This window comes from Rhipicephalus microplus, chromosome X, assembly GCF_043290135.1.
Source record: "Rhipicephalus microplus isolate Deutch F79 chromosome X, USDA_Rmic, whole genome shotgun sequence".
NCBI lineage: Eukaryota > Metazoa > Arthropoda > Arachnida > Ixodida > Ixodidae > Rhipicephalus > Rhipicephalus microplus.
In genome coordinates, this window is record NC_134710.1 from 298,491,589 (window position 1) to 298,517,504 (window position 25,916).

A 25,916-nucleotide genomic window follows, 5' to 3' on the forward strand; every position below is an offset into this window, starting at 1 on the left:
AGAGCACGTGTCACTCCGTCGTAGCTGCACATGTCACTCCGTCGTCTTCAAGGGATGATTCCGCCGGCTTGAAGTGGTCACCACCGACATGCACTGTCTCAGCGCCTGCGTAGTGAAATTCGTTGGTTTAGCGACAGAAAGCCTGTTGCCAAAGCCGCTGCTGCCAACCATTGCAGCTCCAGACTCTGTTCTGGGAACACATCCCCTTCTTGAGGATGGCTCCCAGCTCCACTGGCTTGCCGCCACAACTTGTCGACCAGCTTCGCTCGTCTCTTCTGACGATCTTTGGTTTCAGCACTTGTCGATGGTTCTGCAACTTGTCAAGAACGGTTCGACAACAGACAACACAAGACACAAGCAAGTGCCTTCGGTCACCCGACAGAACACCAGACAAAGTATATTACAACATATACCTAGCTACGTGTCTATCGGACTTTCGTTCCCTCTACATAAGAGGCACACGAGGGACACAAGACTCTTAAAATGAGAACTCAAATTTTTACACGTACAACAACGTAACAAAATAGAATACAACATAAAGTTGGCTCCTTGAGCTCACTCTGGACGAGAGCGCTCAGGTAAGGCCGTGATGAGGACGAAATTTCGCCCCGAATCACCAGCGAGAAACCGAAAGGTGGAGAAGGTACTAACTAAACGCACGGCTCAATGCGTCTGCATTAGCGTTTAGCTTTCCTTTTTTTAGCGAACGTCAAAGTTGTGCTGTTGGAGCTTCATGCTCCATCTCAGTAACCGGCCACTTTTAGGCGACGATACCTATGCGGTATCAAGAGCGACACATACTTGCGACGTTGCACAGGGGAACAACAATACGGCTTGATACGGATTGGCTCCTCACCAGCTAGCTCGATATCATGTTCAATCGGCGTCGTGTTTCTGGGACGGTCCGAAAACACGTCTTCAAACTCGGAAACAATCCTTTTCAGGTCCTTCTTCTGGACTTCACTTAACCTAGTCTCTAGCTTCAACTGCTCTAAGATTACCTCCGATCCCCTTTCGATTACATCACAAGAACTCAAAATGTCTGCTCCCTCTTCCTCTGAAGCACTCAACAGCAAATTTACGACCGCTTGACGTTGAACGTATGGTTTCATCAAGTCACTGTGGTAAATTTTGTTCGGCCGCCTTCCTAATTTCGCTTCATAATTCGTATCGGAAAGCTTTGATATTACTTTGGCGGGCCCTTCCCAATGAACCTCAAGCTTGTTCTTTTTGGACGGCCACAGCAGCTATACTTGACTTCCTACTTCAAAATCGCGCTTCTTCGCCGATTAGTTGTAGTACTACTTCGACAACACTTGTCCAGCTTTCCTGTGGCTTTCCACTAGCGCTTCAATCGAGAGGTCCTCACGTTGCTCTCGAATGAGCGTCTCTGGATCAAGCCTCGCCAGCTGGCTCCAACTTTTCGCCACAGACGAGAAGATTGTCGACCTATTTCAATAATCCCAGTGTTTTCAAAAGCAATGGAAAAATTATTGCATATCACATTGTTATCATTTTTAATCACCACAATTTGCTTCAAGATTTTCAACATGGGTTCAGGAAGACGAGAAGATTGCACTCCTCTCACTCTGACTCAATGGCACCATGTCGTCTCTCCCTGCTACGGAAACCGCGCCAGTCGCTTCGGCGACGGGCCGTTAGAGGGACGGCTCAAATGACACACACGGAGAATCTTGTGTGTGAGGTTCCGTCGACTCGCCGCCAAGTTCACACAGATCTGCTGCTTTTAAACTTGTTTCACCACATAGAACAAGATCAAGCTTCCGCGCTTGCGATCGCGTGAGGGCCACGTACGCTAAGTTGGAGAAGAACGATTTACCCTGCTCATTTAGAAGCAGTTCCGAGTTGCTAGAGAAAAGATAAGGAAAACGATCGGGAAGCGCGGCAGACACAGCCGCTTAGGTGCGAAGCTTACCGAACGGGCCTTCAATGACAACCGTAGCGATTGGTAAGCAAGCACTCTGCTCCTCGGCGACTTGCCTGATCCACGCGCATTCTCCTGTAAAGTCATCCGGAGACACCAATGAAGGATGGACAACGTCCATGGTTACCGCTGAGTCTCTAAGTACTCGACACGTTTTCCCATTCACCCTAATTTTTTGTATATACGGGTCTAACAACCGCATGTTTTTATCTGATTCTCGGGTTGTTGCAAAAGCAAACTTTTGCTTACAGTTTATCGCGATGTGCCCTTCCTTTTTGCAGTTGTAGCAGATTCGCGGCTTCCGTTTGTTTTCCCATTCCAGGATAGTTGCAAACTTTTGCTGACAGTTTATCGCAATGTGCCTTTCCTTTCTGCAGTTGTAGCAGATTCGCGGCTTCCGTTTGTTTTCCGATTCTCGGATAGTCGCAAACTTTTGCTTACAGTTTATCGCGATGTACCCTTCCTTTCTGCAGTTGTAGCAGATTCGCAGCTTCCGTTTGTTTTACGATTCTCGGATAGTCGCAAACTTTTGCTTACAGTTTATCGCGATGTGCCCTTCCTTTCAGTTGTAGCAGATTCGCGGCTTCCATTGATCAGGTTTCTTTGAAAAGCCCTTTTTTCATTTCATTCATTTCAACGCGCACTGCCCTGCTATGCAACTTTCGGCGAGTATATTACTCCTCAGCTAACTCTGCTGCCTTGTTTAGCTGTACTTCACCAAGTTTGTCCTGCAGCCAAAGCTGGACATGCTCCTCGATGCAGCGGTAAAATTGCTCCAATGCAATGCATTCCACCACTTTATCGCGATCGTCATAAACACTTTCGCCCTTGAGCCATTCAATAAAATTCCCTTTAAGACGAAACGTGAAGTCAACGTGTGAATCATTCCCCTTTTTAGCATACCAGAACCTTTGCCTGAAAGCTTCGGGTGACAACTTATAACGTCTCAAGAGCACTTCCTTAACCTCGTCATAGCTCTCAAACGCTTCCCTCGACAAGCAAGTTATCGCGTCGGACACTTCGCCGGGAAGAAGAGCTAACAGGTTTAGCGCCCAAAAAGACCGCTCTAAAGCATTTAGATCACAGACGTGTTCAAACTTAACGAGATACTTCGCCATGTCCTCGCCTACTACGAACGGTGGCAGTTGGTCCCGAATTCTATAACCGTTGACCTGAATCGCCGGAGAAGCTACGCTAGGCGCCTGCATACACTGTAGGATTGCCAATTCTATTCGTTTCAACTCAAGGCGCTCCTGGCTCTCGGCCTCCTCACGGCGTTCTCGCCTTGCAGCTTCTTCACGTTCGCGATCTTCTCGCCTTTCAGCTTCTTCACGTTCGCGAACTTCTCGCCTTTCAGCCTCTTCGCGGAGTGCTTTGATATCCACCCAGGCCTCATCGACTTCCTCAGCTGACACCCCTTCATCCTTCATAATCTCAAGGGTCGCTTGCTTTCGTTTCGCACGGCCAAAAATAATGCTGAGTTCCTCACAAATTTCGATGAGTTCCTTCACTTTAAGGTTCTCCATCGTTCACACTTAGCCTCTTGTGTTTGCCTCTGTTAGAAATCTTCTTGCCGTACCCACTATAAGCCTACTAGCAAGACGCGCAAGCAATATTTAACACTTCTTGTTTATCCCCACCGCATTAACTTTGGTCTCAAAGCACGTCGACTTTGTTTGAAACAATCAAAGCTCACTCTAATGCTTCACTCAGCCCTTCTCTAAACTACTATAACCTAAGCTAGAGTATTCTGGTGAACTGAGGGGAAAACATAGGCACTCACCGCATCGATGTCGCTGACGCCAGCCAATCCCGCAGCTGCCAACCACTGTTGCGAAGCGCGCCTCCGACGACGTTACGAAGGGCGCCACGAATCTCACCGCTGCACCCACTGTTTCGAAAGACGGCGACGCCAACACGGTCCCGAAGGCGCCACTGCTTCAAATTCCACCGGGAAGGTCACCAGCCGTTTGGTAGCGCAGGTTTCTCAGCTCGTGACTGCTTCTGCGCAGAGATGATAGACGAGCGTACGAGATGACGGTGAGTTAAACAAGGTTTATGTACAGCATATTTACAGAGGCGTAACGTTACAAATTCGGCAGTGGGGCCGACAGCTTAGAGACTCGAAGAGCCGAGCTCTCTTCTCTGACACATAGATCTACTGCTCGCGACGCGCCGCAGGGCTCTTTTTATATGAACCGGGTGGATTCTTTGAGTAATCAAATGTCCAACCAGAAGCGCCCCTGATCGGGAGGTCCGAATCATCCAATGGGGTTGCCGCTGGGCCGCGTCATTCTCATCAAATCTAGAGCCACAGCGCTGCACGTGGCTGCACCCAAGGACGAGTGACGTCGCCACGCATTGCATCAGACTCGCCAAACAGGAAGGCGCCGATTTCTTGCTCGACGGATTCGCTGGCTGAGGTGAATCACTGTGCGTGCGCGGCAGAGAGGCACCGCCGCGTGATGACGCCGTTGAAGTGTTCGCGTCATGCGGGCTCGCGGGCTGGCCTTGAAACAGATTTCTCTTTTCAGAGGCATGGACGTCCGCTGTGGACTCGCAGGCATAACAGTACGTACGCGCTTGGTTGAGAGGAGTAGCTGGCCGCGTCCACGTAGGCCGCATCGCACCGCGAGGCTTAGTCGTCGTGTAAGGCTTGGGCTAGTGCTCACCGTCTACCGTCGTGGTGTCCTGCAAGCATGTTTTTCGGCAGTGGTTTGATGAGAAAACGTCGACGTAAAGTCGGAGGTATAGAGACTGGGTCGGCGCCCGATAGCGAGGCGGTGGGTCCTATGTGAGCGAGTATCCAGTGGCCGGTCTTGCTACGCCAAGTCTCTGAATCTGTGCTGTGCGATGCACGTCGATCAGTTCGTCAACAGTGTTGTGGATGCTGAGGCTGAGGAGATGTGACGTAGAGGTCATGCGAATGAGTCCAAGAGCTTGTCTTGTACACTTTGCGTATAAGTTGGTCCAGTTTTCTCCCTCTCGCATCCCAGTAGGTGCAGGTATGGTAGCGCCTACGTGAGACGAGATATGACGAAGGCATGGATAAACTGTAGTACGTCTGTCACAGGTCCCGTTAATTCGGGAGGCAGTCGCCGGGCTAATTCCAAGGGCCGAAGTATCGGCCCCCCGAACCGCACCACGAAAGCGTGGACAATTTTGAAATGGTCCTATTTGGCACGCCAGTGGACGCCGGCTGTGGCCCAAAGAACAAGTCAGAGCCGAGAGTTGATAAACAAAACAAAGTTATATTCTCAATAATGGCAGATAAAAAAACGATACACAAATATGCACACTCGACAATAGTTGAATATGATATGATACCAATCAAACAACGTACTACCCAGTACAATCAGCCACACTCGAAACAACGGACACAGACAACAATACGCACTACAATGCAGTCACATGCATTGAACAACCAAGACACCTAAAGACTAAAGAGATAGAAAACCTATTCAGTCTAAAGTTCTTGGAACAAAAGTCAGGATGATACTCTTCCGAGAATCACTCACTCAAAGTCCAGCGTTGTTTGTCGTTCCGCTGCCCCCGAAGTTTCTCTTCCAGGAAACCTCGCGTCTTCAATTGGCCACTCTTCAAGCTTCAAGCCCCCGAAGTTTCTCTTCCAGGAAACCTCGCGTCTTCAATTGGCCACTCTCCAAGCTTCAAACTTCTTCGCCGGAAACACGTCGGTTTCCCACACGCAGTTGTTGCCACGCGTCTTCGCTCGTTAGCGGTAGACACACACTCTTGCCTGTAGCTCGAGCCTTCTCCCCTCAGGTGGAAGTCCTCTTCTTCTCCTGCTTTGTCACTCCGGACAAAACCTTCGCTGACTACACGGCGGAATACCCTACGCGCTCTGGCGCTAACTTCCGTCTTCTCCTGCTCTCCCATCTCAGCTGCTCGATTAAATACCTTCCGCGCGAGATTCCAGAAAGTTCTCATCATTTCCTCGGCGCGATACGCAGCGAAGGCTGGGGGAAAGGGCGAGACGATACGGGGGCCGTTCGCGACGGATGACTCAACCCGGCATCACCACGCCCCTTTCCATCGAGAAAATTCCAGGGCTTGCTCGGCCGCCGACGAAAGGAGGTTCGTTGGCCAACCTATGCTTCCGAGGAGAGAGGGTCGGGCGCCTGGGGAGTCTTTGGATGCTTGTTTTCTTTTTTTATCCTTGACCTCTCGGCGCTTCGTCACGAGAATTCGGCGGCGCGCCCTTTTTTGAGCGCTCGTCTTGTGACATTGCCCCCCACTTTAAGAATACTATCTCATAATATTCAAAACCAAACAAACGAGTGCGAACAGTCCCCACACTCTCAGAGACTGTAACATAGTCTGTCGCTCATGACACGTCACATTCACAATATATCACTCAATACAATTGTACTACAATGTAATTCTATCTCACAACACATGAAATATAACCACAGGTACATGACTACAACACTTTATCACATATTCCAAACAATGCAAATGTACAAAGTTCTGTCTTTACAACAATTTTACAATACTATACATCACATCACCGTAACAAACATTTTGACTCGCTCGACATACAGTTGTTACACAGGATAACGGCCCCCTAACCCAACATATTGCACACAGTACTGCCAAACACATTCCTATTCGACCTCAGCACCTATCTTGTGTATTTCGAGCTGCGCTTGCGTCCTTTCTTGCGGAAGTCTCTCGATCTCTTCTTGTTTTTCCTCGTTCTTTTTCGGCGAGCCCTTTCCAACGACGGTATCTGAGGCGACGTCTCAGCCATCGTTGTCACTTCCGACACTGTTAACGGGTGATAACGTTCAACCGATCCTGTTCGGTCATTCACCCGCTTGTTCATGTCACGACATTGTGCCTGGCTGGCCAACTCCACCATCTTTACATTGGCGGTCAGTTGAGGTCGAGCCGACGTAACTCCAGCTGCCCAGCACGTAAACTCATTCAATACGATCCTGTTCTCATTCACTGTCTCTTGCATCGCGGCTTCTCCTTGAGCTCGAGTGAGATCCGTCACGGGATGCTCCTCCACTGTATGTCGCGGTCGCTGGGTTGGCGAGGGCCCTATCTTAGGGTCTTCTTCCAAATATTTTGGATCATTCGGCCCTCGCGCCCCGTCGATGTTTCCGATGACGAGGTCGTACAGGGGGTTCGTCATGCATAGAGCAGTAACCTTCCCGCTGAAGTACGAGGTTTCAACCTCAATTTCAGCTTCGGGAAGCATCCGAACCGTACTGTCAATTAGGCAAACTGGTTTCGTTTTGCCTGTTAACTCACTTTCCCGTACCAAATTTCACCGCACGATAACCGTGGAGCTACCGGTGTCTCTTAACACCGTAATCTTCCTGCCCGCAACTTTTCCAGGCAGCGTTGGCATTCCCTTCGTAACACCGGTTGGCTGTTTTTTCATTACAGCACCCACAATAGAAAGTTTCTCCCCATTTTTCAACTCTACGATTCCGTCGGTCCGGCATTATCATCGGATTTAGGTGCTGCTAGCACACAGGATACCTGGTGAGTTTGACTCACTCCGTTACGAGAAGCGTCTTCTTTGTGCCCAGTCTGACCACACTTGAAACATTTTACGACCGTGGGACTCGTAAAGTTAGTTCGACTGTTGTTAGCGTGATGACCCACTCGGTTACACAGAAATCATCGCGGAACACTATCCGGTGCACGCTTCTTTTGTTCGGGTGCCAATTTCTTCGAATCTTCGGGACACTCCTTCTTGACTCTGGCCAAATTTGTGCCATTTTGCGCTTCCAAGAATTGATCAGCCAATTCAAGCATGCCTTCAAGTGACCGAGCCTTCCTCTCTTTCAAGTACAGCGGCAGGCTTGGGTGGCAACTAGTAAGAAATTGTTCTCTAATTAGGAGCTCTCTAAGTTCATCGTACTCCTGCGCAATCCCTGAAAGTTCAATCCATCTGTCGAAATAATGGCAAAGTCGGGCGGCATACTGCGTAGCCATCTCACCATCAGCTGGCTTCCCTGTCCGAAATCTGTCCCGGAAACCTTCCACAGTAAATCCAAATCGCTTCAGCAAAGCAGCTTTCACCTTTGCATAGTTGGCTGCATCGGTCGGCGTCAGCCTACCGTACACACTGAGCGCTTCACCACTCAAGCAAGTACTCAAAGCAGTTGCCCATTGATGTTCCGGCCAATTCTGGCTCCTTGCAATCGTCTCAAATCTCTGAAGGTACGCGTCAAGGTCGTCCTTCCTTTCATCAAACGCTACGAGCAGCTTGCTTGGGTTCAAGCGAAAGCCGTGATCCTCCCGTTCGATGCTTTCAACTCTAGCTTGGACCGGAGTTTCACTTCACTGTTGCAAACGGAGCCGCTCGAGTTCCATCTCACGCTGCCGCTTCCGTTTCCTTTCAGCCATCTCCGCTTCTTTTTCTTCTTTCAGCTGCCGCTCCTTTGCTTCTCTTTCTTCTTTCAGCTATCGCTCCTTTGCTTCTCTTTCTTCTCTCGCCCTTTCAGCGGCCAACTTTTCTCTCTCCAGCTCCAACTTCAATTGCTGCTCTCTTTCTTCTTTCGCTCTCTCAGCTGCCAACCTCTCTCTCTCCAACTCAGCTGCTTTTCCTTCCTTGGCCTTCTCAGCTGCCAATCTCTCTCTCTCTCCAACTCAGCTGCTTTTTTTCTTTGGCAGCTGCCAACCTCTCTCTCTCAGACTCAGCTTCTTTTTACGCTTTCCTCTTTCGACCGCCAACCTTTCTTTTTCCAGCTCAGCTGCCTTTTCTTTTTGACCCTCTCTTTTTTTTTCCTTCTGGGCGACCCACTTCCGTAGTTCGACGCCAGAAAGACCCATCTTCTCACCAAGAGCTACTAACTTTTTGAGACCCATGGTGTTTCGCAAATAAAGGCTTGCCGCGTGCAAAAAGTATCTGCCTAAATCAGTCTATCGGAACACTCCCCTGCACTCGTTAACGAGAACACTGAGCAACACACAAAATCGTTCCGATAGCAGTATCAACAACTCAAGGCTCTTTCTCACTACTTTGGGCACGCTGTGCCCCAAAAGGTCCTAGTCGCGGATGCCAGATTAATTGTCACAGGTCCCCTTAATTCGGGAGGGAATCGCTGGGCTAATTCCAAGGACCGAAGTATCGGCCCCCCGAACCGCACCACGAAGGCGTGGACAATTTTCAAGTGGTCCTATTTGGCGCGCCAGCGGACGCCGGCTGTGGCCCAAAGAACAAGTCAGAGCCGAGAGTTGATAAACAAAACAAGGTTATATTCTCAATAATGGCAGATAAAAAAACGATACACAAATATGCACACTCGTCAATAGTCGAATATGATATGATACCAATCAAACAACGTACTACCCAGTACAATCAGCCCCACTCGAAACAACGGACACAGACAACAATACGCACTACAATGCAGTCGCATGCATTGAACAACCAAGACACTTAAAGACTAAAAAGATAGAAAACCTATTCAGTCCAAAATTTTTGGAACAAATGTCTGGATGATACTCTTCCGAGAATCACTCACTCAAAGTCCAGCGTTGTTGTCGTTCCGCTGTCCTCGAATTTTCTCTTCCAGGAAACCCCGCGTCTTCAATTGGCCACTCTCCAAGCTTCAAGCCCCCGAAGTTTCTCTTCCAGGAAACCTCGCGTCTTCAACTAGCCACTCTCCAAGCTTCAAACTTCTTCGCCGGAAACACGTCGGCTTCCCACACGCAGCTGTTGCCACGCGTCTTCGCTCGTTAGCGGTAGACACGCACTCTTGCCTGTAGCTCGAGCCTTCAACCCTCAGGTGGAAATCTTCTTCTTCTCCTGCTTTGTCACTACGGGCAAAACCTTCGCTGACTACACGGCGGAATACCCTACGCGCTCTGGCGCTAATTTCCGTCTTCTCCTGCTCTCCCATCTCAGCTGCTCGATTAAAAACCTTCCGCGCGAGATTCCAGAAAGTTCTCATCATTTCGTCGGCGCGATACGCAGCGAAGGCTGGGGGAAAGGGCGAGACGATACGGGGGCCGTCCGCGTCGGATGACTCAACCCAGCATCACCATGCCCCTTTCCATCGAGAAAATTCCAGGGCTTGCTCGGCCGCCGACGCTAGGAGGTTCGTTGGCGAACCTACGTTTCCGAGGGGAGAGGGTCGGGCGCCCGGGGAGTCTTTGGATGCTTGTTTTCTTTTTTTATGCTTGACCTCTCGGCGCTTGGTCGCGAGAATTTGGCGGCGCGCCTTTTTTTGAGCGCTCGTTTTTGTGACGTCTTTTTCTTTCATGCCTCGCTTTACGCGAGCAATCAGGCCGGTGGGTTCTTTGAGTGACGGCAACAGTGAGGTGTTCCAGTGCGATGGTGTTCCTTTGATTTGATAGAATGAATAGGCCTAAAATGCGCATGTGGTCAACTTGTGGTATGCTTACACCGTTGGCATAGAATTAGATGGCCGGTTGGGGAGGGTACTTGTTCCAACGGCGGTCGGGAGGATAAAACACCAAGAGTTCCGACTTGCTCTCCGAGCACTTGAGGCCTGCCTGCGTCGCGTGGTTAACGACGGCGTCGGCCGCACGTTGGAGGGTCTCCTCTATCTCGCCGTCTGAACCCGTAGTCGTCCACAGCGTGACGTCGTCTGCATAGATGGTATGACGAAGGCCCGGGATGCCATCTAGTGAAGAAGGCAGCGTGCGCATAGCAAGGTTAAATAGAAATAGAAACGAAACCGCTCCTATAGGGGTGCATCTGTCACCGAGTGTGAGGTGTTTAGAGGCGGAGCCACCGGCTAACGATATTTAAACGGTACGGTTCGAAAGGAAGTCACACACGTAGTTATACGTACGCTCACCCGGGTCAATCGTGGCAAGGTTTGAGGCGATGGCTTAGTGTCGCGCCGAGTCGAATGCTTTATGAAGATCTAGACCGAGAACGGTGCGAGTGCTGGCCTTCGGCGAAGTACGAAGGAGGTCGTGGTGTATTTGCACTAGCGCGTCTTGCGTCGGTAGGTGGGCGTGAAAGCCGAGCATCATGTGAGGGAGAAAGTAATTTTCTTCAGCGTAGGTCTGTAATCGGGCAAGGACAAGTGTTCTATTAGCTTGCCAATGCAAATGTGAGTGATATGGGGCGTAAGTTACCGATGTCCATCTTCTTGCCTGGTTTGGGGATAAATACGAGCCTCGTATGTCTCTACTCTTGTTGTATGTGTCCCGAGCGCCAGCACTCGTTAGCGTACCGCGTGAGCGTATCCACCAATTTCACGTCGAGATTTCAGAGGGTCTTGTTGCTTACGCCATCAGGACCAGGCGCTGACGTTGTGCGAAGTTTGAGCATTGCGACATAGATTTCCGCCTCCGTAATATCTTCGTCCAGTCGGGGGTTTGGTTTACCACTGTATGGGGGAAAGCGCTCCGGCTGCGCGTTCGGCTGGGCAAGGTTCACGTAACGACGAGCCGACTCTTCGAGCAGCTCGGCGTCCGTGCCAGGGTAACGATGTAGCAGCCGGTGAAGCTGTTTTCGCGCAGATGACTTGGACGCACAGGGATCGAACAAGTGTCGTAGAAGGTACCACGTTCTCTTGGAGCTTATCTGCCCGTTGATACTGTCACACAGCTGACCCCACTGCTGTCTCGCGAGGGCGAGGCTGTGGTTCTCAATTTCGCGTGCTAGTGCTTCGATGAGGTGGCGTAATTTCTTACTATGACCTGCGCATGAGGCCAGTGTGTGCGTCCCACATGTGGAGGAGGCGACAGTCCGTTGTGGGCAAGTCGGTGGTAGTCTCCACTTCACGGGTTGTGACTTGCACGTGCTCTTGCAAGGAAGCGATTCATTCATTGAGGTCCGTAATGGTGTCGGAGGCTTGTTCTTCACGCAACTGGCGGAATTTCGGCCAATCGGTAATGCGAGCTGTGGGTTTTGGTTTCTTGCTGAGGCACGTTTGAATTGTTATCGCGAGGATGTTGTGGTCACTGCCCACTAAAGGGCCCATGCTGGCCCAAGTAGCACGCGTAACGTTCTTGCACAGTGTTAGGTCCGCCGATGTGTCACGGCCCACACTGTTGCCTATGCGTGTGGGCGGCTGCTGCGGATCGTTAAGTAGGTTAAGGCGAAGGTCTTGTACTAACGACCATAGCTTTCTTCCTTTCGGATCCATGTGCGTGTAGCCCCAATCGGGATGTCGTGCGTTAAAGTCACCGAGCAAAAGTAGCTGCGCGTCTCAGACAAGAGCGATCATCTCAGTGAAGAGGCGACAGAAGTCTGCCGCTTTCTCACGAGGTGAACTGTACACATTCCGAACGAAGAGTGACTTGCCTGTGTGTTTGCATGGTAGAATCTCTACGATAGTGTGCTGAATGCCTGTTGCTTCTAATTCGTGCTGTACAGCTGTGAGGTTGTTGTGAACGAGCGTGGATGTGCAGGGGGAAGCATGCGTATCAAGCTGATTGTAGGCCGCGTAACCGGGGAGGGTGGAGAGAGTAGACGTCTCTTGCAAGGCGATAACATTCGGGGCCGGTTCCGTCGCCTGCGGATCAGCTTGCAGTTTCTATACGAGCTGCTGCAGGTAGCTCCTTTTCTTACGGTACCCCCTGCAGTTCCACTGCCATATGGTCAGTGTGGGACACGCCTTGATTAATTGCAGGCTTGAGGCCCGCCTGCAGTGTGGCAGGTTGCTACTCGGACATTGGCACCATCACCTTCACTGTGCCTTCATGGACTTGTAAAAAGCGGGTCACTCAGAGTGGCTGGAACACCAGAAAGCACCCCGGAGGCTCCAATAGTTTACACTGCAGAATAAAGGTTTGTTTGCACCTGTGACTGGTACGGGTGGTATATATAGTCCCAATGTGACTGATCACAAACGGTCACTCTAGTCGCAGTGACTGGTTCGGCTTAATCACTCGCTACTTCATTTCTCAGTCGTGGGACTGCAGTCGCAAGCCTTTCAACCAATCACACGAGTAGGAACATGACATAAGCATATTTAAGGGGCCATGGCAATGAAAATCATAAGTGAGCAGACGCGAATTCTTCGTGGTTCGAAAAGTAATAGTATTGACGCGTGTGTACTGGTGGACAAAAACGACCATAAGGAGATTTGGCGGACACCAGGTAGTGTAGCTTTGGCTCGTCGAGGACGAAGAAGGTGATCTTGCTGTTCGGCTGCTCAGAATTGCTGTGTCAACGTCTATCTGTCTTTTGTTTGAGTTGTACCGCGAGCGACACTGGTGAAGTTGCTGGACCGCAACCCTGCCTGATGCTCCCCACCTCCGCTGGGAGCCGTTCATCTAGCCCGGAAGAATTGCCACCTACTGGAACTCCCATGAGCCGATTCAGTCGGTGGCTGCTAGGCCTCGCGTCAGAGTTCCAGGGGCCACTTACCTCACTAAATGGCCAACGCCACTCCGCAACAGGCACCCCAAGGCCCCCCGACGACACACCGTTCACAGGTAACCATCTTTCAACTGCTGGTTCCCGATCACTTTAGTGGCGGCACCCAGGAAGACATTGACGACTGGCTTGAGCACTATGAGCGTGTTGCCAAGATCAATCCGTGGTATGAACAGGAAGAGCTCTGACGCACTTATTTCTACCTTGACGGCCGTGCGCGTATTCGGTGTCAGAACAGAGAAGCCAATCTGTCAACTTGGGGCGACTTCCGACAACTTGTCGACACGTTCGCCAATGTCGATCGACGGGACCGTGCACGGCAGCTGTTGGAGCTACGGGTTCAAAAACCCAATGAAACCATTGCGATGTTTGTTCACTGAGGATAGACTCATCTTTTTTGTCGAGCTGAGCCGAACATGACTGAAGATAGGAAGCTGAGCTACCTCATGCACGGCGTTAAAGAGCAACTGTTTGTCGGGCTACTGCACCACCCTCCAAGTATCGTAATTGACTTTATCAAGGAGGCTACTGCTATTGAGCGGGCGCTCCATCAACGATGCAGGGAGTATAATTGAATGTCTAGTGGCACCAAAATCAATGCTGCCACCATACCTGAGAAACAAAGCTCCCCACGAGACCTCATTAGGGAGATAGTTCGCGAAGAACTACAGAAGTTGCGGGCTCCGGTTGCTCAAACTCCCGTTGCGTCCATCGCGGAACTCGTGCGCGACGAAATCCGCCACGCATTTTCTACCGCTGGTTCTGATGACAAGCACCGTCCCATGAGCTACGCCGACGCTCTCCGACGGCCACCATCTGCTATATCGCCGCCATACCACTCAGTGCCAACGGCCCCTTGGTCACCACTGCAAGAGCAGACACTGAGCCGACCTCCAAGCCCACCAACGTACCACCAGCCATCAGTCGTCCACAGCAGCACCATGAACATCGTCGCAAGATGGGAGGTGCAGACGTCCACCTCTCTGAAGAACAGACGCATGGTGCACAATCGATCGACGTCCACTATGCTTTAACTTCGGAGGTGCAGGTTATATTGCTCGTCATTGCTGGCACCACAGTGATTCGTTCCGCCCTCTTCGATCATGGTCTGGCGGTCGACACGCGAAAGACGAATACATACAACGCCGGGAGGAGGCCTCTTTCCGAGGAGCCCGTTCTCACTTTTACGACTATTGCACTTCTGACAAGGAAACAGTACCTACACTCACCAGCCGGGGTTGGGACGTCGATCCCGCTCTCCTTCTCCCGCGCATTTGCCTTCGTCACACCGACCTATGTCCGCGGACATTAACGCAAGGTCACCCAGCCCTCGCCGGGCAAACTGAGGGCGGCGACCTCCGGGGGTAAGGTTGCAGGCCATGAAGATGACGATGAAAAGCCCACATTACAAGATGCTGTAAAGCTGACAAGACGTGAGAGCGACGAAATTGTGACCGCCGACCTTAACGTTTGTCTTGACGGCCTAAAAGTGACAGCCTTAGTCGACACCGGTGCCGACTTTTCTATTATCAGTGAGGACCTCGCTGTCCACCTCAAGGAAGTGAAGATGCCGTGGACAGGCCCTCAAATAAGGATGGCAGGTTTTTCGTTACTGATGCCCTCTGGAAGATGCACAGCGAGAATGGACATCAGAGGTTATTTCGTTGCGTCGTTCGTCGTTCTCGCCGCTTGCTGCAAGAATCTCATTATTGGTATGGACTTCTTATGAGAATACGGCGCCGTCATCAATGTCCCAGACAGTTTGGTTACGTTCTGCAACAGTCCAGGCACACCTGATTGTCCACAGGTGCGACCAAACCAATTGCGTCTAACTGATGACCATGTGGTTCTCCTTTCTTGGTCATGCACGCTTGTTTATGTGGCAGCCACTGCCCAATTCGGCGGCGAAGGAGTTGCAGACCGAATAAGCTAGCTCCTCTTTACACACGACATTTCCGTCGCAAGAGGTATCGTCAGTGTCGCTGCTGGACGCACGAAGTTGATTCTGACAAATTTTAGTACTGAGTGCCGGTACCTTCCAAAAGACATGGTCGTCGCTTACTTCGAGGATATCACAGACGCAGAAGGCTGCTTGGTCGTAGTAGACGAGGTGCCAAAACTTGATTAAACACCAGTTCTTGACGTTAGCACTATAATTTGCCTAAGTACGAGCGAAAGAGGCTTCTTGAGTTACTGGCCGAATTCTAAGACTGCTTTTCGACAACATAAACAGTTGGCCGAAGGCCTCTAACCAAGCATCGGATAATTACCGAGGACATGGCGAGACCAATTCACCAAAACCCTTATCTCGTGGCTCCAAAGGAACGCGAAATGATACAAGAGCAAGTCGACCAAATGCTAGAAGAGGACGTCATTCGGCCTTTAAAAAGCCCCTTGGCGTCACTGTAGTCCTCGTTTTAAAAAAAGACAGCAGCCTGATCTGTGTAGATTACAGAAAGGTCAGTCAGGTGACAAAGAGAGATGTGTATCCACTTCCTCGTATAGATGACTCTCTCGACAGACTTCGACATGCTCGTTATTTTTCATCGATGGACTTGAGGAGTGGATATTGGAAAATCGAGGTTGACCCGAGAGACCGCGAGAAGACTGCTTTTTTGACACCAGATTGCTTATATGATTTTAAAGTCTTGCCCTTTGTTTTATGCTCAGCGCCTGCTACCTTTCTAAGACTCATGCATACCGCGCTTTCTGGGTTGAATAGGAAAACCTGCTTGGTCTGCCTTGATGATGTCATGGTTTTCGCAGCAACATTTGACGAGGACCTTAAAAGGCTTGAGGTAGTTTTACAGGCCATGCGGTCCACGGGCTTGACGTTGAAACCTGAAAAGTGCCACTTTTGCTATGAAAAACTGCACTTTCTTGGCCACATCGTCAGTCAGCATGGCGCTCATCCTGATGCTGAAAAAATTTCTGCCGTTGCACGGTTCCCCGTGCCGACTGATAATAAGGCTGTCCGACGCTTCCTCGGCCTATGTGCGTATTATAGGCGATTGATCGCGGACTTCCCACACATCGCATCCCCGTTGACCCGCCTCAAGAGAGAAGACGCTGCCTGTCAATGAAGCAATGAAGAGGAAGCTGCTTTTAAGAACCTGCGCCAGCGACTACAGACGCCTCCAGTGCTTGCCCACTTTGATGAGAAAGCCCCAACGATGCTACACACTGATGCCAGCAATGTTGGTCTGGGAGCTGTGCTTGTGCAGCTGCAAGAAAGCACAGAAAGTGTAATCGACTATGCAAGCCGAACACTAACACGCGCCGAGAGTAATTACTCCACGACTGAGAAAGAATGCCTCGCTGTGGAATAAGTGGTCACAAAATTTTGCTCGTATTTATACAGCCGCCCTTTCAAAGTCATCAGCGACCACCATTCACTGTGTTGGTTGACCAATCTTAAAGATCATACCAGGCGATTAGCGCGTTGGAGTCTCAGGCTGCAAGAGTACGACGGGATGGTCGTACACAAGTCTGGGAACCACCATATGGACGCTGACGGTCTAGCCCGCTCACTCATTGAATCGGCAACTCTACTTGAGGAGGAGGAAACAGCATTCCTCGGTGTGCTCGACACGACCGCTATTGCGCAGTAACAACGTAGCGACCCTGAGTTACTTGCCCTAAATAATTACCTAGACGGCAGATCTCAGAAGGCACCAACTGTTTTCGTGAGAGCGCTGTCATCGTTTTGCTTGCGGGGTCAAGTATTATCCAAAAGAAACTTATCTTCGACAGGATCCGCGTATTCGCTCGTCGTCCCAGCAGCCCTTCGCTTCAGTACTCAAAGCAAGCCACAACGAAGTGACTTCAGGCCACTTAGGTTACACGAGAACGTTGGCCAGAGTACGGCAACGGTACTACTGGCCAAGACTGACCATAGCCGTGAAGCACCACGTTCGTACTTGCCTCGACTCCCAGCAACGGAAGTCACCGCCGACTAAACCAGCTGGCCTTCTGCAGCCCTCGCAGGTCCCAAGAACACCATTCGACTAGATTGGCATGTATATTTTAGGCCCACTTTCTACTTCTACAGCCGGGAAACACTGGGTTATTGTCACGACTGATTACATTACCCGTTATGCTGAAACAGAGGCTATCCAGAGAGGTACAGCAGCGGAGGTGGCACAATTTTTCATCGGGAATGTTTTACTGAGGCATGGTGCACCAAGCGTCGTAATCACAGACAGAGTAACCGCACTTGGCGGCTTCTCTTTTGGATCAAGTCCTGATGCTGAGGGTGGAACAACCCATCGTAAGACCACCACCTACCATCCGCAAACGAACGGGCTTACAGAGCGACTGAACAAAACAATTCAAGGCTGTCTGTGACGATCACAACAAGAAGCGGAAATCGCGCCGGCACCTTGTTTTTATTTTGCACAGATTCCTATCCACAACGAAAAACGGTGAGCTCCGCTACCCGTAGATAATTTCAATCAGCAAGAATAACTATACACCTGCCTAGTAAAAGTGTACGAGTAAGTATAAACTTACTACATTTCTTTAAGCACGACGCCAGCTGCTTCGTTTTACAGCAGGGATTTGTGTGCAAAATTCGTGCAGTATGTGGTACCAAATATTTGCAGAACTATTTTGAAGACCGCATGCCAGTAAGAGGATATATATTATGACTTCTGCGTGCGCACGTTTCGTACAATTGTAAGAGCGTACTATCGCGATGTAAATAAACGCGAACAGCAGAAAGTGTGGCTTTCGACTCAATCGAACTGCAAAGTGTCATGACTCGCCAAACGAATGTGTGCTTTCATTTGGCGTCACCTTAGCACTATAAAATATTGCTCTGGCTGGCACATTCGCACCCCCTGTGGGTTACAAGTGCCAGAAATGACTGGCAAATATTAAATGCATTAATCATCAATGGCGTAGCCACGGACTTCAGGGTCATCCCCCCCCCCCAACCCGAATTTTCCGCGTGAACCCTGACCCCCCCCCCCCCCCCGGCACTTGCACACCATTTTTTTTTTCGTTGCTTCGCGCTGACTTGATTAAGAAACGAAGCGGTGCTACTATCACAGTGTCATTCCTGGGCGCTTTTAGAGTGAATAATAATCTGCACACGGGAAAACGTGTCGTGGTGTTTGTCAAGACATAGGCACTCTGAGATTTTGCACGGGGATCTCAGCCGCGAGCGCTGTAAGCTGGCTCGGCGACGCGAATAATGCTGCAGCGGTGGTCATACATGTACCCACCAGAACAGATCTCGCCGAATTCGATCACTACGATAATTCCCAGAGAGATTCATTTTAATGGTAAAAGCCAGACACAGTTCCAAGGTCTAATAGGTCACCTTCAAGCATACTACAGACTCCTTCTACGTGTGCTAAGGTATGCTCAAGCCAGAAAATAACATTTCTATTGAACCTTCGCACGTTCTGCTAACATCTACACACACACATACAAACAAACGCCCGCACACACACGCGCGCGCGTGACATAATATTTGGCTTATCCACCGAACTTCCCTTGTATGTGAGTTTACAATATATTTATACATATCTTTACTATGCCCTAACGACTAAAGGCACTCCGAAGTGTCTAATGACAAAGATGCAACACAGACAAACGTGCAGGCCAATCATAACCTCAGAAAGGCCTACCAATATACTCATCATGTAACTTAGGCTGATAAATAAAAAGATGGTAGTCATAAACCTGATTGATTGATATGTGGGTTTTAACGTCCCAAAACCACCATATGATTGTGAGAGACGCCGAAGTGGAGGGGTCCGAAAATTTCAACTACCCAAATCTGAGAAGCACACAGGCCAACATCATTTTAGCCTCCACAGAAAAGGCAGTTGCCGCAGCTAGGATTCGATTCCCCGACCTGGTGGTCATAAACCTAAAGCAGCGTAATAAGAAATGCAGGGGGGGGGGGGGGGACACAGCTGCAGTGAGCACAGATTTTATTGTTCAGCAAAGTGGCAAACAGCGCTCGTTTATATATATATATATATTCATCCCTTCACATTGACATGTCTAGAAGGGCATGTGCACACCGCGCGATTTCTGCAACTAGCGACATAGTGCAGAACAATAAAACACAGAATGAAAAAACATGGGTAGGCATGTTATCATGTAGAATAAAGAACAATATACATAGTAACCACATTTTTACAAGAAATGAAAAAACTTGGTGCAAGCAACGTTTCACGCAGCAAGGAGATACATGTACATGACATATATCAGAATAGTGTTGATTATCTTTTTCAATTGACACGAAGATTGACACTTGTATAGAGCAGCGTTCTTGTGGTAGTCACATTCGTTGTGGCTTCTAAAATTTTCGAGTGCGTTCTTCCAGCGCGTGAACGTACAGAGGACCAGGGCACCGAAAACTTGGTGGGTCCCGTTACCTGAACATTCTTTTCCGAAAAGTGCAAATGTTTTGCAAGGAGCTGCCTCCTAATATTTGGAATACACCAGCCAGGCGAGCATTTCTAGCCAGAGAGGTTGAAACTTCAATTAGAACTTACTAATTGAGGGAAAGGAGTAGTTAGCGGTTGGTTTCTATAGCGTCATTAGCAAACATCGTCTAGTCTCGTCGTCCTGGAACTCCTCCATGGCCTCTTGGCCCATTAGACTTGTAAAAAGCAATGTCGTTGTCAGGAATTGCGGTTTCTATGCACGCATCATGTTCCGATCAGCTTTGAGGAGTTTTTTCGGCTCACGAGTCGTATTCAGGAAGTCCAGAGCCACAGCTGGTAACCGTTTCTTCGTCTGCTGTAGCCTTTTCGCCTGCTGTCGAGTGTGCATTGGGCAAGCGTCACCATTCAACAAATAATCATCAAATGTCACCTTACGGCGTCTCGGTGCGGCCGTCGAGTATCATCGAAGAGCGCTGATTGACACAGGACACAAACTACTCACCAAAACGTGTAGCGTACGTGTTTCAAGAGGGTGACTTCGCATTGCTAGGAAGCAACGCGAACGGGCACTGACACTGAATGCGGAAAACGAGAACTTTAGCGACGATACATGTTGGCTGGCAATGTTCCGCCTTAAACACTAGCGGTCGTTTCTCCCCTGGTGGAAAGATTCGTGGGTATACATCTCCTCCGCTTCCCTTCAGGTGCCGGTAAGGTCGCACTGGCACAGTATCTTTCTCAGCGCGCGAAACGTCTCGCGTTTGTTATTGAACACCTTCAGAAGGCTTGTAGGTTCTGCTGTGTTGCAATGCCATACCACAGACGCGAATGAACGTGAAGGTGTTGATGCCAGCAGTGAAGTTCCAGCGACTCGCATCAAAATGCCCGAAACAGACAACCGATCGGCACGGATGGTGCACAGTATACAGGGTATAGTAAACTCGTGTTGCATGCCCTGGCAGTTTTCGTCGGAGTTCACGCGTTCTCATCAATTGATTATGGTGCACTATACTCCGAAGAAGACCGGAGTTCATTCCTCCATCACTAGTGAACCGATCACTCGAGATTTTGTGTGGTACGAAGCTGCTCCTGTTCGCGCCGGCGTAAGTTCTGCAAACATGAATGAACGTATACATGGCAAATTTGTGTTGCGTGGTGAAATATTCTGTACATTCCTGAATCTGTCGACGTATAGGAAATGACGACTGCATGCTTGCAAACAACAGAAGACACCTTACCACAACGCTATCATTTCAGGAAGCTGAACGACGAAATCTACAAAAAAAAACGAAAACATAACACGTTTTTGCACGTTTTAAAGTTTTCTAGCGCATATATACGCAGCGAACAAGTTATTTCCATATGAGGCAGTCTGGTCCCAGGTGCATTTACGATTGAGACCAACTGAACATTTCTCAACAATGATTACCATGCCCTTGCAGATTGTACGATAAAACCTCTACAATTTGAGCACTTCGTTGCTATCAAAAGTCACAGAGCAGATCTAATATCAACCAAGGTTGGGAGAAAGTCTGCCCGAAAAATGATGCATGTGTCACAAAACGAGCACTCAAAAAGGGCGCGCCGCCAAATTCTCGCGACAAAGCGCTGAAGAAACGCCTTAAAGTCAACGATAAAAAAGGAAAACAAGCATCCAAAGACTCCCCGGGCGCGCGTCCCTCTCCCCTCGGAAGGGTAGGTTCGCCGACGAACCTCCACGCATCGGCGGCCGAGCAAGCCCTGGAAATTTCTCGATGGAAAGGGACGTGGTGAGGCCGGCTTGCGTCATCCGTCGCGGACGGCCGTCGAACCGTCTCGCGCTTTCCCCCAGCCTTCCCTGCGCATCGCGCCGGTGAAATGATGAGAATTTTCTGGAATCTCGCGCGGAAGGTATTTAACCGAGCAGCAGAGATGGAAGATCAGGAGAAGGAAGTTAGCGCCAGTATGCGTGGGGTTATTCCGCCGCGTCCGTCGGTGAAGGTTTTGTCCTTAGTGACAAAGCAGGAAAAGAAGAAAGTATGCGCCAGAGTGAAGTTGAAGTTGAAGTTTATTTCAGGCAGAAGCAAAAAAAAAGAAGAAAGGTACAATTTGCCTAGGGGACCGGCGAAAAGGCATAAAAGTCTGGCAAAGCGCCTGCGCCCTGTAAACCCAAAACCCACCAAAATAACACAGTGCTCAGTGTAAAGTAAAGAGTCAATAAGAAATGAAGCATAAATAAGTTTCTACATGCAAAACATGTACAGGAAAACATAAATGAGTGAAAATTTGCGCAGGCAATGAAATCAATAAAGCATATGCGTGTCCGACAAATAACGCAAACTGTAGAGGACATAAACAAATACTAATGTAAGACATGTAAAATACCTGAAGAAACTTTAAATTTGAATACAAGGTTTAGACAATCAAAAGACAACAACATCAATAAGAAATATGTTTGACCGATAAATGAAACACAGTTTGGATAACATAACCAAACGTTAATGTGATTTACACAATAAAATACTTTAGAGAATATGAAACAAAGATGGTGACGGTGACTACGTTTGTGTAAATAGGAAGTGTTCCTGTATCTTCTTTTTAAAAATGCCATATGAGACTGTATTCTCAATTACAGAAGCTACAATCGGTTGTTCGTTCAGGAAATGCGATATTTGATACAATAGTTTTTGTGTGCCGTAATTTGTACGTGGTTTCTCATATGTATACACCCTGTGCCGTAGGTTGTGACTGTGATCTCTCGGGAGATGCCGCTGATAAAACCCTGAGCGATCAGTTCGTACCTGTTTATAAATAAGCATTGCCAATTTTGGTTTCATGACGTTGGTTACCGTAAGTATTTTATGTTCCTTAAAGAGAGGCGCGGTATGATGACTGAATGACACCCCTTATGTTAGTCGTATAGCTTTTTTTTGCAAGGTGTGAATTAAGTCAGTGTTTGCTTTAGTCGTATTACCCCATACAAGAAGACAATAATGGAGATGTGAGTGAACAATGGAATAATATAGTTGTTTTTTCAACCACGGAGGGAGGAGTTGTCGCAATTTGCAGATTATACCCGTGGATCTGGAAATCTCGGTACGAATGTGGTTGGTGTGTAAGGACCAGTCTAAGTGTTCTTGAAAAAGTATCCCAAGAAATTCCTGCGCTGTGACACGTTCAATTTTCTGCCCTTCAAATATTATTGTAGGCTCGCTTGTGATAGCCTTATTGCGTGGGCGGAATGAAACATAATTTGTTTTTTTGTGTTTAATTCTAATCTATTACACTTAAGCCAGTCAGATAGATGTGTCAGCCACACGTTTGTTTGTTGTTCAAGGTGATTGAGGGAATTACCGGCGAAGAATATATTGGTGTCGTCCGCGTAGAGAACAACATCGGGTGTTAGCGGTATGTTAGGTAGATCATTTATATGAATCAAGAATAGCAAAGGCCCTAAGATTGATCCTTGTGGGACGCCACAAATGATATTACCTACGTTTGATTTAGTGTCGCCGAGACTGGTGTACTGTTGCCGATTGTTTAGATAACTTTTTATAAGTTCGAGAGCCTTTCCTCTAATTCCATATGAAGGGAGTTTCCGTAATAAAATATTGTGCTTAACCGAATCGAACGCTTTTTTGAAGTCGAGAAAAATCCCTATGGTAAGTAATATATGTTCAAAATTGTCAAGTATTTTTTCTTTAATATCCAGTAGTGCTGTTTCAGTACATTTTTTTCTTTTGGAAGCCATACTGTTGTTGTATTATCACATTTTCTTGCAATAAGTAATTTGAAAGTCATAGGTTGATAACTTGCTCAAATATTTTAGAGAACATAGGTAATAATGAGATAGGCCTATAGTTATTAAGGTCATTTTTATTACCGTCTTTAAAGATGACAGATACTTTCGCAATCTTTAGCTCATCAGGAAAAATACCTGAACTAAGAATTGTGTTAGCGATATGTGAAAGCGGCTTACTTATGGTATGGGCAACTGCTTTAATAGGCTGGAGTTTTAAGTCATCCACGCCACATGCACAATTATTTTTTAATTTTTGCAACAGTTTGTATATTTCGGGTTCGGATGTGGGAAACAAGAAAACAGAGGATGAAATGTTGCTAGTTACATAAGCATGATTGCTTATCTCCCCAGCAGTAGTCCCACAATCACCAACTCTAAGGAAGTGTTCATTGAACCTATCTGCAAGTGGCGGACCTGAGCATGGTTCACCGTCTATCACGAGCTCCGATATAACCGATTTATCATCTTTGCACATAAGGTCATTGACCTTTTTCCAAACTTTTCTGGAGTCATTCGATATACTAGCAAACACATTTTCGTATGACATTATGACAGGTAGATTGCCACTATCCCTCAAGAGGAAGGTATATAACAGCTGTATCTTGCCGGTACTTAGCTACGGAGCAGAAACCTGGAGACTTACAAAGAGGGTTCAGCTTAAATTGAGGACGACGCAGCGAGCAATGGAAAGAAAAATGGTAGGTGTAACCTTAAGAGACAAGAAGAGAGCAGAGTGGATTAGGGAACAAACGGGGGTTAAGGATATTATAGCTGAAATCAAGAAGAAGAAATGGACATGGGCAGGGCATGTAGCGCGTAGACAGGATAACCGCTGGTCATTAAGGGTAACTGACTGGATTCCCAGAGAAGGGAAGCGGGTTAGGGGGAGACAGAAGATTAGGTGGGCAGATGAGATTAAGAAGTTTGCGGGTATAAGTTGGCAGCAGCAAGCACAGGACCGGGTTAACTGGCGGAACATGGGAGAGGCCTTTGTCCTGCAGTGGACGTAGTCAGGCTGATGATGATGATGATGATATTTTCGTAGTACGCGAAACGCGCTTGTTTATTATCAGTGCCAAGTTTATTTCTAATTTTTTGTATTTAGCTAATGTGTTCAAGTTTTTTGTTCTGATAAATACACTAAACAGACTATCACGCTCTTTTATTCTTTTTAAAAGGTGTGAATCTATCCATGGTTTTCTAGACCTACGGGTTTTTCTAATCGTTGTCTAAGGAAATGCAATGTCATAGAGACCTTTGCTAGGGTTTAGAAAGAGGCGGTATGAAGCAACGGGATATTTGATCTCTGTCACAGAGTTCCAATCTGTACCGTCAACTAAGTGTTGAAAAATCGCAGTCTTATCCGCAGATATTATTCTGCATTTAATTATTGTATTCTGAATAGTTTTGTTATGTCTGGACAAGTATGACTTGAAGAAAATAAAGAAGGGCAAGTGGTCGCTTAAATCTGCGATCGGTACACCTGCGTCGCATTCACATGGCTGATAGTTTGTAAAACATAAGTCGAGTAGCGTTTCAGATATGTCTGTAATTCTTGTTGGCATGTTAATTACATTTTGATACCCAAAAGAGCAGAAAATATCAACAAGGTTTTGCCTATTACATGTTGTTGCCAATAAGTCAATAATAATGTCACCACAGAAAATCGCAGGAAATCCTGATTGACAACAGTATTCTAGAACACTTTCAAGATAATTAAGAAACACAGTAACAGAACCAGACGGGGGTCTGTACATGAGGACAACAATCATTGTGCCCATGCATTTGATCATTAAACACTCATAGTCAAGTTCAATATGGGAGTATTCCAAAGTATTTTCATATTGGAGGGAGTTTTTATTATAAATCGCCAGACCACCTCCTCTTCTGTTCTCTCGCTATATTTGAATACATTTGTATCCAGCGAAATCTACATCAGGGTTATCACCAGAAAACCAGGTTTCTGTCATTGTCAAGATATCGAAATTATGTTCGAGGGTATCGAAAAAAAAGGCTTACAGATTCTTGTTTGTGCCTTAGACTACAAGCATTTAGGTTTAAAGAGAATAGGTGTTGGACGTTTCGTGTAGCTTTTAATTGCCGAAAAGGCATCATAATAATTCTGCGACTGTGTGAAAAAAGCCATGAATTAAGTCGGCCAGAAAAGGAACTTTCTAGTTTTTTTTTTTTTTACCGCTGCCCTTCTAGATCTTCAGCAGTTCTTATGTTAACAATTTGATGACGTGGGCTTCGTCGCATGAACATCTTCCCATTCTTAACCCAAAAAAATTGATAATGCAGCTCACGGGCTTTACACCTCATCAGCCAGAACAGCTTTTTGTTATGTGCAGTCAAGTTTTCAATGAAAAAGGTCTTGGACTTTGATTTTTTTAGTTCTTGTCGCTGTTTGAGCCAGATATCTCGCGTCAGTCGAGATGT

The 25,916-nt window shown here is 48.0% G+C and overlaps 1 protein-coding gene across 1 annotated transcript in view; it reads right to left on the reverse strand.

Annotated features, from left to right (window-relative positions):
- The window catches only part of LOC119162377 (uncharacterized), a 297,639-nt gene that overhangs the window by 223,939 nt on the left and 47,784 nt on the right, over positions 1 to 25,916 (reverse strand). Inside the window, exon 2 of the mRNA XM_075879424.1 lies at positions 3,729 to 3,949. The gene's annotated coding sequence lies outside the window, so the exon portion shown is untranslated. The remainder of the gene's footprint in view (positions 1 to 3,728; positions 3,950 to 25,916) is intronic.